This window comes from Dasypus novemcinctus, chromosome 4 (assembly GCF_030445035.2).
Source record: "Dasypus novemcinctus isolate mDasNov1 chromosome 4, mDasNov1.1.hap2, whole genome shotgun sequence".
Classification (NCBI taxonomy): Eukaryota; Metazoa; Chordata; class Mammalia; order Cingulata; family Dasypodidae; genus Dasypus; species Dasypus novemcinctus.
The window spans coordinates 127,122,222-127,142,575 of record NC_080676.1 but is presented as its reverse complement, the minus strand read 5'-3'; the positions used below and the strand labels follow the sequence as shown (position 1 = coordinate 127,142,575).

The 20,354-nt window shown below is 34.4% G+C and overlaps 1 protein-coding gene across 9 annotated transcripts in view; it reads right to left on the bottom strand.

Moving 5' to 3' along the window:
- The window catches only part of ROBO1 (roundabout guidance receptor 1), a 1,228,714-nt gene that overhangs the window by 530,523 nt on the left and 677,837 nt on the right, over positions 1-20,354 (bottom strand). The window lies entirely within an intron of this gene.

Genomic DNA, 20,354 nt, shown 5'->3' with positions numbered 1-20,354 from the left:
GCAGATGTATATGTCTAGAGAGGCAAGCACATAAAACTTATTTGTGCTATTTTTCTTTTGATAAATTATTAAAATCTTTTCATTATTTATGATGAGTATTACTTTCAGGATTTCTTTCAAGGAGTTTTTTTATGATTCTTCTAATTAAGGATGGTTAACTGAGTCTAAAATTAGTAGCTGTAAATTCCTAAAACCCTGGGATAAAATCCTGAATATACCTTAAGATAAAATAACAGGGAAATTTGAATGTAAGTTATCAAAGAGCTTGTCTAGTATGATGCCTAAAGCACAAGATGGAAAGTTTAAGATTCAGTCAAACAAATTATTTGATACCATGCAGTAAAATCAATGCAGTATTTGCCTAAATTGAACTTAAACAATTCTATCTAATGAGATTAGTACATAGTTTGCATAAACTAGGTTCAGTTTATTAGACATACAATTCTAGGCTTTTATATTTAAGTGTGTATATTTTAATCAAACATAAAAAAAGAAAAAGAAAATAAGTCATATCTGAAAAAGGAATATGGACTCATGACCATAAATAAGAATGAGCCATAAGTAAATTCATGAAATCGAACCAAGACTCCGATTTTAGGTCAATTTTTGCACTATTGGTTGAGGCAAGGTGACTCCTTAGAGATAACAGTTCATGCATGCTTGGGAAATCAAGCCCATTATTTCCAGTTGAAAGGCCATAATTACTGTAATGAACTAATGCTGACCTTTGTTTAAACAAATGGGTGCTTTTTTTGAGTAAGCAATTTACAAGAACAAACAATTCTGTGAATTTGCTAATATTCTTCCCCCTTTAAACATTTCCATTAAAATACACCTGAAAACATACCGAAATGGTGAACTCAGACTAGAAATTCATTTCTCCTAATAGTTTGAAATATTTAGAATTATTAAATATAAATTTCTTTCAACTTTATCATATCTGAAATCTCTTTAAAAAAAAAACAGCCCAAGAAGAAGAAAGAATATATACATGCAAATTATATAATTCAAAATTACATTTAATGAATGTAAGAATTAGGCTTCCTTTGACCTATCTGTTTTCACCACAAATTATTTAGTGGTTCTTATCTAAGGCAGTTTTCCTTAAAAGCAATGAAGAGAAGCGGATTTGGCTCAATGGATAGAGCATCCGCCTACCATATGAGAGGATCAGGGTTCAAACCCAGGGCCTCCTGACCCGTGTGATGAGCTGGCCCATGCGCAGTGCTGATGCACGCAAGGAGTGCCACGCCATGCAGGGGTGTCCCCCACACAGGAGAGCCCCACGTGTAAGCAGTACACCCAGCGCAAATAAAGTGCAGCCTGCCCACGTGTGGTGCTGCACACATGGAGAGGTGACGCAGCAAGATGACGCAACAAAGAGAGGCACAAATTCCCGGTGCTGCTGACAAGAATACAAGTGGACACAGAAGAACACACAGTGAATGGAGACAAGAGAGCAGACAGGAAGGGGGGGAGGGGGAGTAAATAAAATAAATCTTAAAAAATATTTAAAAATTTTTAAAAAGCAGTGAAAGACATGCATTTTAATTTAGTAAAGATTATGTTAAAATTTTAAGATATTTTGCTTATTTTTGAGAAGAGCCTCGAAGAACACATTTACGCTAGTTTTTGTTAATTATTTTGCTAAATGCCCTTTCCTTCTGTGGTGAATAGAATTTTATTTCTCTTTCAAAAGACATGTAACATTTGCTTACTAATTTAGCTAACTGATGCATTAGCACATATCATTATGTTAACATGGATGCATTTATTTGATTGTCTTATTGTTACTCAGGTATGTGCTGCAAAAGATAGACATTTAGATGGTTAGTCAGAGATTCACAATGGTTGGGAGACTAAGATTCTAATAAAGGAAGGAGGGGGATGTCACCTGAACACTTTACAAAAGCAGTGGCTCTGTACTTAGCTGGTATACTAGAATCATCTAGTGGAGGCAGTGGGACAAAATAGCAGTGACAGTGTTCCAATCCTGTGGATTCCAGTTTATTGTTCTGTAGCAGGTCCTAGATATTGAAGCCTTGGGTCAAGAATCGCTTGTTTGAAAAGAGGAGTAAAGCTAAACACAAATATGACTTCACAATATTGTGGAATTCCGGACTGTAACATTGTGTTGATTATCTCTGTCCCTTAAGAAGAGTAGACACCTGGTTCATTTCTGATTATTTTCCTTTTTATTAACTTTTATTGACTTAACGTTTATTGAATACTTATGATGTATCAGTCTGTTTTCAGTGATATGCTTGTATTTTCATTGTATAATTCTCACACAATCACATGAATTAGGTTTTACCAATTATCACCCTTGTTTAGATGAGGGCACTAAGTCATAGTGAGATTACTTAGCTAGGGGCCCATTAATAAAATACGCTAATTATCTAAAGACAATTCATGCTCTCGAATGGGATGACTTGCTCTATCTGTTATGAAGAAACACTAAAAAGCCATATCAATGAAAACAGTGTAGTATTGGTGCAAGAACAAGCACGTAGAGTCTTGTAACAAACTGATAACTTAGAGACAGACCCATGAATATAAGGAGATGTGATCTATGAAAAGTGGCTACTAATGGGGAAAGAACAAATGCATATAGTATCTGGTGTGGGTCTGGAGAATACTGGTTACATGACAAAGAAGAAAATGCCATAGGGCCTCAAGATGTATTAAAAAAACTAAACAGAAAACTCAAACTTAAGACGTTTATATAAAAAATACAGGAGACTATCTTTGTGACTAACCTCAAATACGAAAACATAAAACACAACATGGTGTCATGATTTGCACAAAAAGGAAGGAATTCTGTTTAAGACACCATGGCAAAAGATACTGGACAAATGACTAAGAGAGAAAAGATATGGCGGTATAGAAAATCAGCAAAGAACTCCTGAAAATCAACAAGGGCAAATAGTAGAAGAAGAAAATAGTGCAAGGGCAATTTATAGAACAGGAATCCCAAAAGACCACTGAATACAAAAAGATTCTCCAATTTGTTAATAATCAGTAAAGTGATGTAATATAAGTGTATACCTGTTAGGCTGGTAAACATTAGAAAGTAGTATTTGGGGAATAGAGTATATAAAAACCTCCTACTGGTGGAACTGTAGAATGGTATAGTAGTTCTGGAGAAAAATCTGGCTACTATTTCAGCAAATAAACTACATGCATATGCCACAATCCAGCAATTGCATTAACTTTTGCTTTATTCACTTTTTTTTTTTTTTTTTTTTTTTGAGGTACTAGGCCTGGGGATTGCACCCAGAACCTTGTATATGGGAAGCTAGTGCTCAACTACTGAGCCACATTGGCTGTCCTGAATTGTTGTTGTTTGTTTTTTCTATTGGTTTTTTGTTTGTGCTTTTTGGTTTTGTTTTGTTTTTAGGAGGCACCAGGGACCAAACCAGGACCTCCCATGTGGTAACCAGGCACTCTACCACTTGAGCCACATGTGCTCCCCCTTTATTCACTTCTAATTTGACTATTCTTCTGTTTTCATATTTGTGTTCAAATTAACTTAAGAAAGAAAATTAAAAACCCATTAGTTTTGCAGAAAACTGACCAATGACTACTTGTTATAACATAAAAAGCAGCAGCATTGAACAAGACTTATCAGAAATAACAATTTGGATATTTTGAAACTGATTTAATAATATGGCATTTAAAGATATAATAAATATTTTCTAATCATTACTATTCATGCATTTATTTATTTATTCATTTATTCATTACTGAGACCCACGGTGTACCAGATAAAAGCTCAGAGCTGGGACTGGTAAATAAAACACAATCCTTGCTTTTTAATAATCACTACTTTACAGAAAACCAGTTAACCGCTAGGTGAAAAAACAATTAGTATTCTCGGATCCAGTTAGGATTTTACATATATTGATCTTACCTCATGTATTCTATGCCCTCTATGAGTAGTAATAGAGGAAGGAAGCATGTTTTCCAAATTTATATTAATGTTGATATTGTTTAAATTTTTATATTTTTACATTGTTTTTATCAAACTTGGAAACAAGGATTGTTGAAGAAAGATAACAGTGCATTAAAAAAGAGCCTCAGTGTCAAATGTATTTGGTGGAAAGTGTACACCCTAAATGATGCCAACCAATCTCAGCATAGTGTTGGTTATACCATCAGTTGGTATTTATGGAATACCTGCTACGTATATGACTATGGGAAATACTTATTTTTGCAAGATAGATTGTCCCTGCCAGTTGCTGGGGTTCCCTGAAGATCTTAGTTTGGATTCTGATTCCTGCTTGTTTTATGTTAAATCTGAAGTAAGATGATGTATATACTGGAAAGTTTTTGAGTATACTGGAAAATCTCATAAATTTAGTTATGGTAACAGTTGTTTTTCATATTGTTAGACACCTTGCTTAAAATTAAGCAACTTGACTAGCTGAAAAATACAGTGTGCTAACAATTATTCTTTAAAGCAAATTTTATGCTTTAAAAATAAAAAGAATTTGCCATATGAAGGAAAAGATATTATCTGTGTTTTGCTAGTTAAATGGTCCTAAAAGACTATAAATCAGAGATTACCATATTTATCATTTATGAACTCCCTTTGGGAAACTTAAAGCAGCACATTTTTTTTATTAGAATCTACTACTGCAGTTTATTTTTTTTCATTTGATGTTACATTCCCAGAGTTTTATTAAATTAACAGCATCTTTAAGGATTCTTAATTGTATCAAATAGTTTTTCTTTCCATGCATAACATTGTCTGAGAAAAGATAAGCCTATTCTGATAAAATGGGAGAATCTCTAAAATATAGAAAGAACTGGATTTTTGTTAGCACTTTACTCGACAATTTAAATCAACAAATGACTTTAGGGCATTTACTATCTTAGGAATGAATTATTTTTGCAAAGACCTAAAGTCTTAAGCAAGAGCTAATCCTGACCTACATTTAATTTTAAGTAGACTATTTCTGAGTAAGTATTGGTGTGAATGACATAGTGCACTATTAAAATTTGCATGATATTTTAAGTAAAAAATTTAAGTTACACACAGTATGCATAGATTTTAAAAAATATATTAAAATATACCATGTATACATCAACACACAAGAATAATAAACAGAAAGTCCTTATTATCCTCATATTCATTACCTGAATACTCAAAGAAGTGAGGTGGCACAAAAAAGTGAATGCTATTATAACAAGAATATATTCACTAACGAAGTCACCAGCATAAATATATTCCCCTCAAGCATCCTTCCCCGTTTACATCAGCATCTATTACTCATTGAGCCAGTTTTTGTAGGTTAGTCTGAGCTAATTCAAAAATCCAAAGCAAATACAACATACATCATTTGTAAGCTCAAGTTGCATATCCTACCATAGGTACAAAAGAATGAGCTACCCATGAAAGTCTATTATGATCTGTTTATATTTCACAGAAAACATTGACAGATAAGAATTTTCAGAGTTAGAATCAGTTAATGATTGAGGATGAGCAAATCCATAGGTATTACACAATGAGATCTACACAAATTCTGGTAAATCAAATGGGAAGTCATAGATTTCATACCCTGTTATCCCACAAGGTTTCTGAGTAAAATTGTACTAAAGAATCAATACTTGATTGGACTCACCCAGGACAACCAACAAGGAGATGATGATGGGCAACGCCCATCCCAAGGAAAAGAGAGTGTCTCAAACTGCAAGCAAGACAGTTCCATCCAGCTGCCCCATGGGACCTAAGCCCCCTCTCCGTTAGAAACAGAGTGGGAATCACCACCCTGAATCCTCAGAATTGAGAAATGAACAATGGATTAAAGTAGGTTTATTGTTATTCTATTATAGACATATTATTCTTCTAGCAATGGAGGAATTTTTTATCATTGATATAAAGGCAGGGACCACCAGAGGTTCTGGGGTGAGGGAGAAGGAAGAATTTTTCGACATTGGAATTGTCCTGCATGACATTGCAATGACAGATACACTTTGTCAAAACCTATAAAATGGTGTCAGGTGAGTGTAAACTATAATGTAAACTATATTTCATGGTTAGTAGCAATGCTTCAGCATGTGTTCATTGATTGTAACAGATATACCACACTAATGAAAGATGTTGTTAATGTGGGTAGGTGTGGGTGGGGGGAGAGGTGGGGCATATGGGAATCCCCTATATTTTTGATGTAACATTTATGTAATTTAAAGTTTCTTTAAAAATTAAAAAAAAAAAGTAAAAAAAAGGAGTCAATGCTTGACAGCAATGGCAAAGATATCAATTCTAAGGCACAACAACAGGGAGGGCATTTGGGGGTATGGGATTTTTTCTTTTGGAGTAATGACAATGTTCTAAAATTGACTAAGGTGAGGACAGTACAACTTGGTGATGAAAATGAGAGTAATTAAGTGGACACTTTGAATGGACTGTACAAAGCATGGGGCTGTATAACACAAAGAATCCTGTGCTAGAAGATGACCTATCGTTAACAGAACAAATATGATAACCTTCTCTCATGAACTATAACAAATATATAATACTAATACAGGGTGTTAATAATCAAGGTGGCTAGAGGAAAAATACACCACATATAAGATATGGGATATAGTTAGTACTAATATTTTAACAATGCTTTTTTATAGTTTGTAACAAATGTTTCACAAAAAATGCAAGGTGTTGGTGAGGAGTAATGTATGAGAACCCTGTATGATGATATGCATGTTTATTCTGTAAGTTCACAACTTTTACTATATACTTACTGTTTATGCGTGTTCATGTATGAATGATATGCTTCAATAAAATTTTTAAATAAAAAAAAAGAATCAATGCTTGACTCATTTTAAGAATTAGAGCAGAGTTGCAAACATAAAAGACATATTGAACATAAATTAATTTTTCTAAGTTTTAGTTACCATTTAAAAGATAAAGTCTTAATTACTTTTCAATTTCAGTGAAATTTTGCTTTGGCTTTGTGTATTCGTGTGTGTGTGTGTAAATTCCCTTTAATTAGATTTTGTTCATTACCATTATATCAATGAAATGAGGACTGCCTGCATATTAAAATGTGAAGTGCTTGGGAAGCAGATTTGGCTCAACTGATAGAGCACCCCCTACCATATAGAGGTCCAGGGTTCAAACCCAGGGCCTCCTGGCCCATGTAGTGAGCTGGCCCATGTGCAGTGCTGATGTGTACAAGGAGTGCCCTGCCATGCAGGGGTGTTCCCTGTATAGGGGAGCCCCACATGCAAGGAGTGCACCCCACTAGGAGAGCTGCCCTGCGCTAAAAAAGCACAGTCTGCCCAGGAGTGGCCTGCACACACTGAGAGCTGATGCAGCAAGATGAAGCAACAAAAAGAAACACAGATTCCTGATGCTGCTGACAAGAATGCAAGACACAGAAGAACACACAGTGAATGGACACAGAGAGCAGACAATGGTGGGGGAAGGGGAGAGAAATAAATAAAAAATAAATCTTAAAAAAAAAAAGTGAAGTGCTGATGCTTTTATTTTTACTTCATGCTTTTCTTTATTTTCTATATTACTTGCAAAAGAGTATATTACTTAGGCAATCACTTAATTGTTTAATATAAGTACTTTTTAGATATTGGCTGATTCTCTCCTATTGATTATTTAAATGAGGCTTATTGACACATTCCTAATACACTTAGTAGTTTTTAGCATTTATTTGAACTACCATTTGACTGATATGAAGAGATAAAGCACTTTTAAAACCAAATAATAAATTTTTCCCTTGAGTTTGAACAAATTGCATTAGTTGGAGTAGAATACAGGTGCTCTATGTAAAAGGCCGTGTAATATATTCCTGATAAAATAAGCCAGTGATTTCTTACTTTATGTCAGAATGCTAGCTCATTATCAAGAATACAGCACATACTTTATTTCATCTTTTCTTTAAGTATTCCTCTAAAGTTTGTTTTTAGTTGAATTGATTGATTTTTATAGATGTCTCAAAATAAAAATTTTAAAGGAACAGTGTCTAGGATGATAAATATTGATTTTTGTCAACCACTCCTTTATCACATAGGAAATAGTCCAAGATACATTTATATAGATATCTAATTTGTATAAGATGATGAAAACAACAGGGAATTAGAGCTAATTCTATTTAAAAATGTACTTCTATAATTGAAAAATGCCCTTTTTTAAACTTTTTTCTCAGCATGCCACTTTTTTTTTTTTTACCTATATCAAATCTTTAAAAAACAATAACAAAATCTTAATGTCCATTCAAGGGCATTTACAACGTTATCATCAAAACACAGGCTTCTAATATTTTCCTTTGTATTAAATTTTAAAGAAATTTATTAGAGGACAATAAGTGATAACAGTGGAATTTGTTTCTGCATGCTTCTCTTTATCTCATTTTTAATTTAAAGATAAAGCCATTAATTTATCTAATCATTCACTACAACTCTAAATTCATCCTTGCACAACTTTTCTCCCTTTGCAACTACTGTCCTTAGTGGAAATTTTAAGACAGAAAGAGAGTCAGGAGAAATAGGTTAAAACTAAAAGGAACTATATGTAGATTAGAGCCTGTGGTAAATAAGGATTCCTTTTTGGTGGTTGATTCAGAGTAACGTCTTCATTACATTATAGGGCAAGTAGTGTGACAGACTCTTTGCAGAACATTTTCCTAATGAGGATTTCGTAGCAAATCCCTTTTCTAGAAAAGGTAATTCAGCTTTGTACTATTCTTTGTGAAAGGACTTTGTGTCTCCACCAATTCTTTTTAAATTGAAAACATTTAAGTTACATTTGAAAGGAGATAAAAAGCAAACATATTTATTCATAAAAATTATGTGCTATATATATTTTAAAGCATAAATTTTTAATGATTTAGTATTTTATGTAGGTCTTTATTTTCTTGATAGTAAGCTATATCACGGTCTCTTTTTTTTTTTTTAATAGAAAATATCAGTTAAAGGCATCTCTTTCTGGATTAAATCTTTAAAATCTGAGGTAATGTCTGACCTGAATGGACATAAAACTCCCAACATACCAGAAGATTATTTTATAAGATTTAGGTTTTGAACAAAAGTTCTTTTCTTCTTTCTTTTTGTTTCATTTTAACATAGCTATGTCATCTTAGGGTTCTTCAAAATTATGTATCACTTCACACATGTGAATGCCAGGACAATACATACGGCAGACAAAATATGCTGTTCTGCTTAGTGGAATTTGATAGAACTGTAACAATTCTTAAAAATTAATGTTAGTTTCTGAATACTCTTTAATACTAAATTATGAAACATTTCACATATTCAGCAACCTACAAAATATAATAGACATTCATTTACCCACTACATAATGAACAATTATTTCATTTATATTAATATTTCTGCTGCATTTACATTATATTTTCTTTTAAAATAGAAAAAGATATTTGCAGAGATTGTTGTAGTTGTACCACCCATCCCTTTCTCCTCTCTGGTATCTGAATTTGGTATAAAGCCCATGTTTGTTTTTAAACTTTTACTCTGTATGCATGGTTCTCTTATTTTACCTTAATTCTCTTATTATATTGTTATGCTTAAGAAATTGATAAATCACTATTATTAGGTGTTTTTTAAAAAAATTATTTGGACTAACAGAATAGCACTAGAATTAAAATTGACTAGTCTACTGCCTAGACTTCAATCTTTAAAATTGATTTGGAGGGAATAAAAAGTCCTTTATGTAACAGTTCCTATGAAGTGTTCCATTTTTTCTGTGACCTTTTGTTTCCCACTTGTATAATCATTTATACTGAAATTCATTAGTCTGCTCCTGAAGAGAAGGACTAAAGGCTATATATGTAACCATGGGTTAATTGGATAACTGTGGTAATTTGAAGGCTTATACATGCTGACTTTGCAATTATTAATAAAACATGAAGCTTACTACAGAAGAAGCCCTACCTTGGTATAAGAAGCAGCTGAAAATTGAAGCTAGGTTTTCTGGATTTGATAGTTATGCCAAATCAGGAAAATCACTTTAATTTCTCGCTTATTCAGTTTCTGCATCCACAAAATGGAGATACTAAAACCTGCTTTGCCAAGCTGTTGTGAGGATTATATGAGATGATGTATATTCCGAATAAACTGTGCTAAATGCTTGCAAGGTAAGTTGTCTGGTGAATGTGATTTGGGTTCATTTTAAACTTTCAGAATTAATAAATAACTTGCCAGTACATTGCCACATTTGAAAGCCTCAAATTAAAGAATTTTCATTTTCCGTTTTGTCTCATAATTTTCCATATCTTGATTAAGCGAGACATAGCAGCATCTCTTGTACACTACCGGAGCTGACTTTTTCTATTGCTTACTTTTGGAGTTCTGGTTTCTCTGCTCCTTCTTACGATTTTGTAAGCACCCAGTTCTCTGTATTAAATCCCTTTCTTAATAAAATAGCTAAAGTAATGCCTACTTCCTTCAATATCACCCTCCTCAGTAAGTTTGGAAATGGAGCACACCATGTGGCAGAGACTGGATCTAGGCAAGAAGACAGCTGCCCCCCACTCCCCCGCAATGACAATGTGGGACTGGTTAACTGATTTAGTTGAATCAAAGTGAGTGAAATCTCAATGCAAATCTGAAAATGAAAAACTGGCAGTTTTTAATACAAAGTGATGTTACCACTTGTGGTCACCTATAAGGACTCGGTGAGGCAGGGCTTGGGGGACTGAATGGCTGCTGCAATATTATATCATGGCATTCAGAAGGATGGCAAGACAATGGGGGTGGGCTAGCTGCTTCTGACTGTACCACATCCATTATCAAAATGACATGCCCAGGGGAAGCGGGTGTGGCTCAATCCACTGGACTCCCGCCTACCATAAGGGAGGCCCTGGGTTCACATCCCAGGGCCTCCTTGTGAAGGCAGGTTGGCCTGCGCCTGTGGTGAGCTGACAGTCCGCACCTACGGAGAGCTGACGGCCCGCACCAGAGGAGAGCTGGCGCAGCAAGATGACACAAGAAAGGGAGACAAGCAGACACACAAGAACACACAGCGAACGGACACAGAGAGCAGACAGCAAGCAAACCACGGGGAGATGAGGGGAATAAAAAAAAAAAAAATGACATGCCCAAAGTTTTAAATTCTTGGCTTGAGGCACAGTTGAGGGCCCACTGAATCTCTTTTGTTTTATGGTCACCTGGCTTTTGGAGCATTTGAGGAATGCAGAAGCAACCTGCAACTTTGTTGCTACTAAATTCCAATCTAAAATGCTTTCACAACCTTACCAGGACTTCTGTGGGAAAGTTTAGGGCATTGACTGGGAAAGTTCAGGAATCTGAAAGATGGAATGGAGATATGTGAATGGGCTCAGATAAATCTGAATACCCCAAACCTTCAAATTCACTGCTTGTTCCTTGTCAGCAGGAAAAGCCTCTTCTTTCCACATATTGAGGTTGGGCCTGTCTTGCTTGGAGACCTTGAAGATATTGCGTTAAAGGATGAAGGATGCCCATTCTTCCCCACAGGACACTCTGACTTTTTTTTTTTTAGGAGCTACATGGGAGTGAACCTGGGGCTCATACATTGGAAGCAGGCACTCAACCACTGAGCAACCCCCACCCTGCCATCTGACTCTTAATTTTATCTCTCTAGCAAAGATCAGATTCAATTCCCAACATATCATAATTACAATAACTAAACTAAAAAGGGAAGGCTTTTCAGATTTTGCTAATTTATATCAGTAAAAACCTGGACAATATCTAAGGGATTTTATTCTAAATGTGCTAGACCAGCAAAGAGGAAACATAATTTTAAGAGGCTGACTTTATTGATATGAATGTATTTAACAGGGATTCTGAATTCAAAGGGCTAATCTGCGCAGTTGGAAGTGGTTCTAGCTGTGTACTAGTATTGACTGAAAGTTAGACTCAAATAATGTATTCAGTAAATAAAATATAGATGATTGGAATTTTTGAAATAATGAAGAGGAAGGAATTCACATGGCTAGTGAGTGCTTGGTATGTGAAATTAAGAAGTTTTTAAAGTGGAAAACAGTACAAAATAAGTAAGATATGTCAATAGTCATTTTATATTGATTATTTATTGACAATATTTCTGATACATGGGATATAAAGAAAAATATTTCTAAAACAATTTCACCTAGCTCTCTCTTTTTTTTTAACAAGGATATTAGGAAATTTAAAATGATATAAGAATCTTGCATCCGGGTCTCACATTACATTTCTAATGGACAGTGCAGACCTAGAAGGATATGCTGATCCAAAGAAGAGCAAATTTATCTTAATAGAACTTATATCTTATATACCCCCATGTGCCTTGTACAATGCCACTGCCCAGAGCAGTCTCTTAATATGTGAATTTTATTCAGGAAAATTAGTAAATGACTATTCAGCTATTTCATAGAGAGTGGTGTAGGTATTTTAAATGAACTTATAAATTTATATGCTTTTTTTTCTAGAACCAAACCCAGTATACTTAGAAAATATGCAATTATCAATATTACTGTTTTATTTTACACCCCAGTTTATTTTCCTTTATTTTCTTATTTCTTCCAGCAATTCTGTGAAGTAATATTTTTTTAGTTAAAAACACATACAACATCTAAAATTGGATTTGGAAGATCTAGTTCTAGTGAAGCCTTATGTTGGTTAAATCTCAAACTATCTTGGTTAAATAATTTTAGCGCTCAGGGTTTCAGCTTCTGCACTTGTAATTGTATAACTTCTGAGTAGCTTTCTAATATTTTATTCATATAATGAGAACTGCAGAGGTATTGTAGAAAAAGCAGTTTAGATTCAGGAAAACTAGCTTAAAATCTTGACTGATAGAAAAATCAGTCTTTGCACATCAGAGAATAAGAAAGAACTCTTGGAGATTAACTGTGTTCACAGTGGTTTGAAGCTATCCCAGTGGTTTGAAGTATCCCAGAAAAGCATGTTCTTAAATTTAATCCCTTCCTATGGGTAAGAAACCATTGTAAGTAGGGCTTTCAAATGAGTTTACTTCAGTTAAGGTACGTCCCACCTCAATAAGAATGGGTCTTAATCCTCTTACTGGAGTCCTTTATAAAAGAATGAAATTCTGACAAAAAATAAAAGCCATGCAAAAAAGAAGCTGAAATCTATGAAACTTGGAACAGATGGGAGAAACCAGGAGATGTTCCCATGTGCTTTATCATGTGACAGAGGAATCAAGGACCACCAGCAGCCAGTCTAAGGGAAGAAAACAGCACCTTGATGATGTCTTGATTTGAACATTTCCCCAGCTTCAAAATTGTGAATGAATGAATTCCCATTGTTTAACCCAACCAATTTCATGGTATATGTTTTAAGCAGCCTAGGAAACTAAAACACTTATGATAAATAAAATACCGACATTTACTAAAAGCATTGGCAGATAATCTCAAGGATGTTTTCCAGAAAATAGGGAAAGAAATGACAAAGAATTGGAAAAGAGGAAAGAAAAGACAATATACTTAATGGATCAATTTTTGAGGTCTACTATCTGATTAATATCCAATTCCAAAGGAGAGCAGAAAATATGGAAATGGGACATTATCAAAAAATAATTTAAGGAAACTTTCCATAACTGAAATAAATGATTTTCTAGTTTGCAAGGGTCCATCTAACACCCATAATAAAAATGAAAACAAATAAAGAACCAGCACACAAAGGGACAAGCTATCATAAAGCACATCATACCAATAATTTCAAATACAATATTAAAAAGATGTTAAAAGTTCAAGACATTAGTAAAGCAAGAAATCTAAGGAACAGAAAATAGAAATGGCAAACAGAGAAGCAATAGACAATAGCAAAACTAGAACCGATAAGACAAGGAAGAAATGCCTTCACATTTGTTAAGGATTTTATGTGCAACCAAAGCTTCAAACAGATAAGTGGATAAAATAGATATTTTGGATGTGTGAGGAACCAGAATATGTACCTTTATAAAATTTCTAGAGAGTTTCTGGATGATATAATTCTGTTAATAAGGGGATAAATAAGGAAAAAATCCAACATTGAAAATTGATGAAATAAAGTCCCAGATCCCGTTAGTTTGAAAAAAAAAAAAAAAAACAACATAGGGAGTTTGAAGAAGCAGGTGTCCAAGGACTCCTCCTACCAATGGAATGTGGGATATGTTGAGCATTTAGGAAGATAAAAGGGGCAAGTATCAACTCCAGAAAATTAATAATCTTGTACAAAGTGGAAATGTGATCACAGTATTCTACTTGGCCCTGTAATAGGCTCACTGTGACAATCTGAGATTATTTTTGTAAATCCCAAAAAGAGAAAGATTATGTTTGCAAATTAATCTATTCTTCTGTGTGTGATACATTTTGACTATATTGGATTCAGTTGAGAGGCCCTTGATTAAATTACTGGTCAAATTTAGGGCTCTGACTAATAAAGGATGGTCCAACAATAAGACCTTAATATTGAGGACTATGCTTATGAGCTTGTATGCGTGAAATATGAACTAGTTCTAGAGCTGCAGGGTGCCTAAGAGTTACCTCCTGAGAGTCTCCATGTTGCTCAAATGTGGCCACTCTCTAAGCCAAACTCAGCATGTAAATACATTACCTTCTCCCCAGCATGGAACATGACTCCCAGCAATGAGCCTCCCTGGCACTGAGGAATTGTTACCAAGCACCAGCTGATGATATAACTAGAAAAAGACCTTGAATAAAAGGGCCAACTCAGACCAGCAGAATATCTCAGCCTACATGTAATATCAGGTGTTAAAAACTGCTTTTTGACTTGAATAAAAGGGGGAAATGGAAAAGACAAATGAGTTTGTATGGTTATGAGTCTCCAAAAAAGAGTCGGGAGGTCATCAGAGGGGTCGTGCTTACACATGACTCAGTAGGGTCCCAGAGAAAGCCAAAGTAGATATAACCCCAGGTACTGATTCTCCTGAGGGCCACAGAGACCCACAGGTTCTATGGTCATGGCAGATGGCTCTAGAGTTCAGTGCCATGTCAGTTGGCCCTACTTTGGAGTTAGTATTCCTGAGTGTGATGGAGTTGGACTCAGATGTGACCTTTCTACACATGCCTCTTCTGTCACTTTTACTGGACCTGTGTTTGGTGCTGTGTTCAGATTCAGGAGACCTGACTCTCTGGACTGTCCATATGACAGACAGGCCCTGAGCCTCAGCATCCTTGCAACTCTTACCCTCTGGATTATTGGACTTACCCCAGGGAGCTAACAGGGAGGTGAAGAAGGTAAACCACAATACCAGGGAGCCAAAAGTGCCTAAAACTGCAAGCAGGAGAATTGTATCCATCATCCATGTGAAATCTAAGCCCCTTCTCAATATAGAGGTGGAGTGGACATAACCATCCCAGGGTCCACAGGATTGAGGAATAGAGTATGGATTAGAGTAGGCTTACTGATATTCTACTATGGAACTATTATGATTAGTAATGGAAGAAATTGTAGCATTGATGTGGAGAAAGTGGCCACGATAGCTGCTGAGGGTAGGGAAGGGGAAGAAGAGATACGATGTGGGGGCATTTTAAGGACTTGGAGTTGTCCTGGGTGGTGTACTGCAGGGACAGATGCTGGACATTTTATGTTCTGCCATGGCTCACTGGGTGGACTGGGGGAGAATGTAAACTACAATGTAAACCATTATCCGTGTGGAGCAGCAGTGCTCTAAAATGTATTCACCAAAAGCAATGAATGTCCCACCATGATGAAAGAGGTTGTTGATATGGGAGGAGTGGGGTGAAGGGGGTGGAGGGTATATGGGGACCTCTTATATTTTTGGAATGTAACATTTAAAAAAATAAACAGAGAAAGAAAATAAAACAATATGAGGGATTTCCAAGGATGAGAAAGAGGTAAGAGGTACAACTGAAATATTTATGAAGCAGGAATTGAGAATCATAACCTACACAATTCTGATTACCTTCTTGTGGAAAGAAACTCCTTATAAGGAAGTGTAAGAATTAAAACAAAAATGCAACACCAAAAAAAAAAAATTAGGGTTTTGATTCGACCACATCAGTAAGGCCTGATTCAGGTAGAGTCCCTGCCCCCTTGGTGGGCTGATGTAAATGGACACCCACACAAGAAGCCACACAGAAGAAAGAACTTTGTCATTTTGATTCTGCCAAGTGACAGGGGAGAAGGCTTAAATAGCTAAAGCCCAAGGGAGATGGACCATTTGCCTGACAGTTTACAGCTGACCTTAGGAAGAGAGCCTAGACTGATATAAAAAAGCCCAGAGGGAAAGGCAGAAACCTGGCAAAGATGCCTGTCATCTGGCTTTAATACGTGGCAGCTGACTTTGATGAGAAAGTACCTCTTATGATACCTTGAGTTGGACTTTCCATGGCCTTCTGATTATAAACTTTTACCCCAAATAAATAATTTATAAAAGCCAACAGATTTCTGGTACTTTGTACCAGCACCCCTTTGGCAGATTAATACACTCACCTAAGGACCATTTGCTTTGCCATAGTAATGCAAACTCCGAATATTAATTGAACAAAGAATGGGATAGTGAGAGAGTAGGGGAAAAGATTTACTGGATAATGTCTAAAGCAGACAAATTTAGAGGTAATTGTGAATGTATATTATTTTTTAAATATAAGGAAACAAGCAGAAGAAACATCTAAGAGAGTAAAGAAAAGTTTGTTTCAAGGAAGTGGGTTTAGAGATGGTGAGGTGAAGTATGTACTTGTTTGCCTGTTAAAGCTTTTGTCCTAGTTGACTTTTTTTTTTTACTATGTGCATTATTTTTGTGAAAATAATGTACCCAAAATACAAATAAGTTTTGTCACTTGACCTGTGGTGCTGTGAGGAGCAGGGCTGAACTGTATAATTGCCAATTGCATGTTCAAATGTAACTTGTTGACACAACCTTTTTTATATCCAAGTCTATGAGAAATTGGAAAATGTGTAATCAATTTTGGACTATTTCTGTTCTAGAATATGAAGCAGACATCAGTAACTGTTGCCATTAAATATAATACCTCCAAAAGAAGGTTGTTATGAGGCTGAAATGAATTACTGCACATAAAGTGCTTTAAAAACTGTCTTGTGTACAGAAGTGATAAGTGCTAGTTATAAGTATCAATACATAAATCAAAAATTCACATGCAGTGATATAGTTTCTGTTTGAGTCTAATCCTTAAGCTCTACAATTTAGAATGTAGAGTAACAGAACTATCAGTGTAACCATCAATTAATAGTTACCTGTTGAGATTCAATAATATGAGGCAAAACAGAGTTTTGGGATTGCTATTTCTGTAAATATGAGTCCAGATACTTACTTTATGAGAGGATATATTTTGTTCCTTTCTAAGCAATATGACAGCCAAACTATGGTTGAAGACTGAAGACCCCACTATCCCTACTTAAAATTGTACTGGCATTTCTGACATTCCATGGCTAATTTTTAATTGAATTGGCACTGGCAATTTGCTGATAATTATTCAGTTTTAAGATTTTATAATTTGCGGATAAACTTTTCCATAAAGTGCTACTGTAAATATATAGGAAGAGAATCTTTAAAATAGGCCAATAGGGATGAAGAACATTATCTTATTTTTTTAATATAGAAGTGAGGACAAAGGATATACCTTAGACATTACAAATCCAATTTACAGACATTTTAGAAGTCAGAAAAACAGATTTGGATTTCTTGACTAAAAATATTGAGTTTTATTATGATATCATTATCTCCCACTTCCTGAACTTTTATGCATCAATAACGTTTCTTTAAATTTTGCATTATTTCCTAAAGTATTAATCTGAAATCTATATGTGAATTATATGTATATTTTTGACTTCTAAATATTCTTACACATACTGCTTCATTTTTCCATATTTGTAAAACACTACATACACTTTCCAAAGTCTATAAATAATGGATTCTTTTCAGAAACGCCTTTAAAAATCATTGATTATTACATATTCTCTCTCTTTAGGATGTGTCTGACCCTGTAAAGTACTGATTGAAACTCCATCTTACTTGTTCTTCTAACAAAGGCTATATGCTGTGATCTGTTAAATAACCCCAATATTTTTATGGAATGCTTGGTTAAGCAGGAAATGGGCTAGTTTTCTGTAAATAATGCACAAGTCCACTTTAATAACACATCATGGTGTGACCTTAGAAATTGCTCAGTCTTCATTGATTGGTAAGAGACTGAAATATTTTAAAACCTTACATGGATTTATTGTAGTATATCTATAGATGGTGAAGAGAAAATTAATCAATATATGCTTCTTCCTAGAACTTCTTATTACCATTTTTTTTTTCTGGGCCTCTTAGTTAAATCCTTACACAATTTAAATAAGAATGGTATATGGGTTAAGTAGCAAACAGCTACTATTAATAAGGTATTATAATTTGCTAACTAGATCATTAGTAAAAATAATAAATGCATGTGTATGGTTTGAGATCCATGGATTCTAGTTTGATGGGTCAATTTGATAGGATGGTCCCAAATGGTCTGAGTACTACAGCAGATGTTGCAATGACAAATTAGCTTGCAATGGAAATTTTAGTGTTCAAAAGAAATGAAAATTAGGGATGTTTAATGTGGATTTTAGGGAACTGGTGATTTTCCTGTTTAGGGACTGTTAAGTTTCCAACAGGAAAAAACATGTGTATCTATAGTTTTACAGATTACTCTGGGAAGATTTCCTTCTTTTAACTAAACATTAGGATGGGGATAAAAGGCTCACATGTCAACTCAATGAAGTAAAGCAACATGTACTAAAAAAAATGCCCAATATATATAATTTACTGGTCATTTTGTGATTTGCACAAAATTAGAGTTCTCTTACAATATCTGATGTATTTGTTTGTTAACTTTCATGGAAATCTGTCTTGTCACTAACAAATATCAAAGATTTATTTGAAAATTGCTTGTATATTCTCTAAGTTGCTTAATATTTTTATTTTATTTCTTACAATGCTCTTGATGCTCTATCTAGGGTTACTAAATTGGAGATGTACTAAACTGTAGACAGTTTATATTAACTATGTAAAAACATGCCATCTCATTCCTTCCGAATTGAGTCATCTCTAAAATAAAAATTCTATCAACTCAGTTATCTGTGAGCACAGTAAAGAGAATTCACACATATACACCCATGCACAGAAAGAAAATCTATAGATAATTAAAAGTAATACTTTATATTATTAGGTCAATCTCAAAGTCAATTGCAGATCGTTACAGCTGTTATCGAGCAGCCAAAACACATTTTTAATACTTTATTTTTCTTATTACTTTCAGTGAAGATTGTAAAGTATAAAGAAATTGTCAAATTCAAATGAAAGAATCTCAGAAATCATAGTTCACATAGTTGAAAATTGGTTCCTAAATAATCAAGAATTTACTGAAACAAAATATACAGAATAAACTTATTTTAGTACTAGATAGTTATAAACAATTACAGTCTTGGGAGCAAGGTTATTCAGAAGATTGTCTTCCAGTCTCTTTGCATTAAATTGGCCTGTTTTAATTAGTTCCCTTGTAGAATATAAAGATAATTTTATAAGCTTATACCGTACTAATCCATCAAATGGTATGTTTAAGACCAGAAATCTGACCACTGATTAACCCAAAGGAGAAAAATAAATAGAAATAAAGTATTAAATACATAATATTATTTAAGCTCTCTTAATTCAACACTATGATTTATGTATTGTTCCACATAATTTCCAGAAAATCCCATAAAAGACAAAGAGCAAACTCTATTATTGTATCTAAACAAAGCAGTTGTTTAGACTGGAGGAGCACAAGGGAATAGAACTAAGAAGCACTGGAAAATGAGGATGCCCATGAGAAAGAATACTACCTCAGATTCCTCTTTTCAAAAATATGCACTTTGGTGTTTATTGTACTAAGAGGCGCCATTTACAACTCTTCTGTTAGTTAAGTGTATAGCAAAGTATTACAACCCCTTCCCACAACCTCACCACCAATGGATTTCCATTTGTTGGTCCTTTAAATTCCATTCTTAAGTTGAAAGTTAGGAGGAAAATAAGAATGAGTCATCTATGAATAAAATGTGACCAATACAAAAGTTATTTCTATAGGTGTCATTAATTTTAATACTTATTCCAAGTGTTTAAAACCTGAAATTATATACAAAAGGTAGAAAACTGGGTATTAATAATTGTATGAAGAGAGTGAGAATTCTTCTAAAGTATCAGTATTATTTTCTATCAAAGTAAAGTGAATCTATTAGATTATTTTCTTTTTAATATAGTTATCTGTGAGGTTGTAATGATACAGAAATCTCCATCATCTCTACTCCCAACAACCCACCACAGACACACACACACACCTCACCACTGCCCCTTATCTAGCATAGTCTATTCAGAATTGTGTTAACAAGGACTAATGAAAAGGACCATA